This window comes from Myxine glutinosa, chromosome 3 (genome assembly GCF_964187855.1).
Source record: "Myxine glutinosa chromosome 3, kmMyxGlut1.1, whole genome shotgun sequence".
Lineage (NCBI taxonomy): Eukaryota > Metazoa > Chordata > Myxini > Myxiniformes > Myxinidae > Myxine > Myxine glutinosa.
This window is the reverse complement of record NC_136263.1, coordinates 215,647,629-215,652,338: the sequence shown is the minus strand read 5'-3', so window position 1 is coordinate 215,652,338 and position 4,710 is coordinate 215,647,629. Positions and strand designations below refer to the sequence as shown.

General features: G+C 41.1%; 1 long non-coding RNA gene across 1 annotated transcript in view; it reads left to right on the top strand.

The window, feature by feature from the left end:
- The window catches only part of LOC137423887 (uncharacterized), a 145,211-nt gene extending 140,728 nt beyond the window's left edge, over positions 1-4,483 (top strand). The window contains exon 3 of the long non-coding RNA XR_010983800.2: positions 3,914-4,483. This is a non-coding gene — a long non-coding RNA (uncharacterized LOC137423887). The remainder of the gene's footprint in view (positions 1-3,913) is intronic.
- Positions 4,484-4,710: the final 227 nt, after the last annotated feature.

Here is a 4,710-nt window from a genome sequence, read left to right as displayed (position 1 = left end):
TTACCCTCGGCTATTACCCGTGACTTACCATTGGCCAGTGATAACCAATGATTGCCATATTTTATTCGGACCATCATATGACCTTGGCCTTCAACATTTAGGGATAGAGTGTAAATAAAGAAAATGTGTCTCCATCTACAATCTATCCGCAAAACTCATACCTTGTAAATCGAGGAAAGGTATTCCAGTTATGATCAAAAAGACGTTTTTAGTTAATTAGGTCACAATCCAAAAAGGTAGGTCAAGGACACTAATCTAATATCAGGTGCACAACCTCAGTGCAGGTACACTATTATGATGCAAGAACACCTGGGAAGTCCAAGCGGTTTTTGAGATTCCGCATTGGCAAAATTGAACGACGACAAAAAACGCGTTATTTTTTTTCAGACTGCCATTTGATTTTGACCTTTAACCTGGAGAGGTATGATGTAAATGAAACAATTGTAAATTTTTAGTATTTATACGATTGTAAATTAAGCCAAATGTACCTTGCTCTCGGCTATTTAGAGAGGGCAGTTTCGTTCCGATCTGACAAACCTTAGTTGAGTTATGGTGAAAAATATTAAAATGTCTATAATTGGGTCATGATCTTAAAATTAGGTCAAGGTCAAACATTATGTCAACCCCGCTTACTTTGTATTCCCATTATTAGTCCCCGTTGGACTTGGTCTGAAACGGGGGTTTATGGATTGGCTCTCGGCTGTCCGTCCGGCCGTGCATCTGTGTCCGCAGCCATATCTAGGAGATGTATGGACCGATTTTTTATTCATACTTGGCAAAAGGAAAATACATGACGGTGTACATATGCACGTTTTTCTGTAATGCGATCAAAGATGGCCAACTGGCAGCCATTTTAGTTGTAAAAAAACCTGATGTTGAACACGTCTTCAACTATTTCTCGGACATGGATTTGGCGATGTTGTTCAAATTTGGCACCCAGATAATAAATAATGGCTTGCATATCGACGTCATTTTCTATTGAGATCAGATCCAAGATGGACGACTGGTGGCCCTTTTGTTACTTCAACGTGTCCCCAACCATTTCAGGACACACATGGACCGATTTCGTTCAAACTTTGCACAAAGACAATAGATGAGAATATACATATGCAGAAGATTTGGTTTTGTAATCCGACCAAAGATGGCCGACTGGCATGGCCTTTAACTCCGTAGAGCAAAATTACTAAACCATGGCTGGGGCTATGACATTTATGTCTTTTTCTTCTTGTGATGCAAAAATTCATTCTGAAAATCCATTGGCAGAAAAAAGGTAGAAATACCTAAATTGTTGTTTAATATGCCTCGGGGTGTAAGACCTTGACCTTTAACCCAGAGGGGTATGATGTAAATGAATCTTACATGCGGCTTGGTGTAGGCTATCAAATGAGAGCAATGTCGTTCCGATTGGACAAACTTTAGTCGAGTTATAGTGAAAATTGTTAAAGTGTCTAAAATTAGGTCATGACCTTAAAATTAGGTCAAGGTTAAAAAATGATTTGGTCAAGTCTGCATACTTTATAATTATGTCATTGATGCAAAATTTCATTCCGAAAGTCTTAGCCGGCTACAGGTAGGGAATTGATTATATTGGAAATTGATACAAATTGGAAATTTGGAGTGTTGGGACTGCAGGAAGAAGAAGAAAATATTGTTTTCTAAATGGTGGTTTAGGATTCCTTAGGGTTTAAGAAACTCAGTGGTATCATTAAAAATTGGGGGCACTAATTGTAGAAACAAACCCTACAACAGGAATTTGCCTTCCCCTTACAACAGCCAATAGGACGTCCATGCAGGTGTTACTCTAACTCCTATACACCATATTAATAGTGCACAGCAGGGTGAAAGCACCTGTGGGTTGTTGCTCTAACATAACCTGCTCTACCATATATTCTACAATAAATGCACGTATTTATAAAGCAATCTCAAATTACAAGACTAGTTTGAACCATTTAGGATTCCTAGCTACAGTTATCCAATTAGTGTCCTGTTTTGCATCCAATTAGGTCCACTGCTCCTGGATTTTTTTGTTTTCCCTGCAGTACCAAATGCCACTTCCTGATTCCCTGCTTGGAAGCAGAAAGGTCACTCAGCATCCTATTTATTCTTGCCTCGCGCATCCTACGATCCCATTGGCTGTCCAATTATGTATCAATTATTAAGGTAAGAGCACAACGTCAAAACGCAGAACTATCTGCCATGGTGCTTTATAATCCTGATTGCTTCCACCCGTTTGGCACCCTTCCATGACATTTGGCTGTCTGTCATTCACCTAAAATGATTATTATCGGACGATCTTGAATAATTCACATCTTTGGAATTGGAAAAGACTTTCGAAGGCATGAGCTGACAGATGGCTACCCTGATGTTGGATAGCCATATTAATTTTGAGTGCTCATTTCTCGATGTATTAATTAATTAGTTTAGAATCATTATAAGCACAAGCGACGGTATCCGCCCTATGGGCGTGGCTGCAATTGGGAGGCCCAAATGAAAAGGAAAAATATCAGAAATTGAAGGCTTTTCTTATTTTAAACGATTCATATAAACATCCGTTAAATCATATCACACGCAAATCATCAAAAGCTAAACAGTATTTGTAGAATTTCAATAAAAGCCACATCACTGTTCATATCAGTAAATATTATTCTATCGTGTTTGGAAAAACTGGAAAATTGGAAAAACTGGAAAATTGGGGGGAAAATGGAAAAACAACATAGCCTATTTTACTCCAGGGGGTCCCAGGATTACCCACCCGAAATTTCGTTGCGATCGGTTCAGCCGTTTTTGCGGTACCTGGGAACGGATGGACAGACAGACATTTGGTGAATTATAGTAAGATGAGTCCCTGGGGTCTCATATTCCTCTTGTGGGATGGTGGCAATGGAAAACTTCACATCCTCTGGAGAAATGCTTCATATACAGCGATACCGTGAAAACCACAGCTGTGCGTTCGGGCTTTGCCCTCTAGTTTTTATGACTTTACCAATGGCCTTGGTGGTGGTCGGTCTTTAGCGACAGGCCGGATCCTTGGCGATCTCATTCGTTACGCCCCACATTTTATCTGCCAGCATGGAGTGCGGGACAACTCCCAGTCTTATTCTCTGGTGGAGAGTGCTGGCATGCCAAATTGTCCCCTCAAAGTCGATTTGGTGCTGCGCTCCGGTGATGCCTGCTCCTGCTGTCACGATTCTTCGGGGGTATCCTTTGTTTTGTCCTTTTTTTGAAGGGCCACGGACGTTGTCTATGAGCTGAGCTCCAGAGTGGGCCACCAGTGCCTCTGGTGAACTTCCCTGGAGCTAAGGATGCTCGCATCGGGATTTGATGGGAAAATTCTGGGAGGCTTAAATCCTGCATCCCACCTCATCAGAATCCAAGGCACAAAATCCAATTTCCATCTGGGCCTGCAGTACTCATACCCCATGCTGCATCATCTAGTTTGACTTGTGCTGCGACTGTTACCTTTATTCTAGTTTTCCATTTTATTCGCAGTGACGTGAACCTGTTATTGTAAAATGATTGCATTTGGCAATACTTGGATGATCCACGCATTACCAGTATAAATTAAATATTGTGTTGTGTCATTAGCATTATTATAAAAATGGATACATTTCAATTCACTGAGATGATACTGAATGTTACAAGGATTTACAAGTATACACCAGGAAAAGACACCGTTGTGAAAATAACGGTATTCTCTGGAGTGTTTGTTATGGTAGATTAACATTCAGTGCACAGCTCCAAACACGCTAAGGGCCATTAAGCCTCTATTATATAGAGCGAGCTATGCATTACAGCAGCCAAATGAACAAGGTCTCAAAACTCTGACTTTATCTGCATTCACCCACCTCTGTGGGCCCATCCCCTCTCACCCCATTTCTGATGTCCTTTTTTTTGCCCGTTGAACCCTGACCAGGTTTTCTCTTTCCCAGTCTTACCTCCGCTGCTTGATGTCGCGCAATTTGCTTCCGACACTGCCTGGGCATATAGCCGGGCGCCTGGTTTGCAATTAGCGAAGGAAGCGCTGACTGCTCGGTCTGATTGCGGATATGAGGATGGGCAGTGGAGACACCAATCCCCTCTTGGCTGGAACGCCGTGTATGGCTTTCCAAACTTCTCCGGTGGCTTCGTACTCTTAAGATTCTTCTCACAGCACAATCTCGGCTAGTTATACTACTTTCCAAAGCAATCCCAGACTTGCCAAAATATTATTTCTCATGTTTAACTGTTGTGGAGCTATTTTTTGCCTTTATGCTAAACAAATTGGATGTGTAGTAGTCCTCCAAAGGACGCTTAGGTCAGAAGTGGATCCTCTCTTGACACTACCTTTTTAACCCTTGGATGCAGTGATTGGGCCTCAGAGGCCCACAAGGATTTTTTTGTTGCAAAAACTATGCTGTACAATTTTTTTTTGGAATGAGCCTCATTTACACCGACTTTCATGTCCTTGCACAAAATTCAGTGACATTAAAAAAAAATCATTCAGGCTCGTGGGAAAATCTTCAATTCTTCACTTATAATCCGAAAATCCGACACAAATGCAGGCCTGGGGCCTCCGAGGCCCCGCATAAATGTTGTTGTACTATGATGTTATATCGTTATTTTCTTGATATGAGCCTCATTATTTGCTCCTATAACTTGGTTACAAATAATTCAGTGACAAAAATATGAAAATTAAAAAACTTTACACGAAAACATTCATGGGGCCTCTGA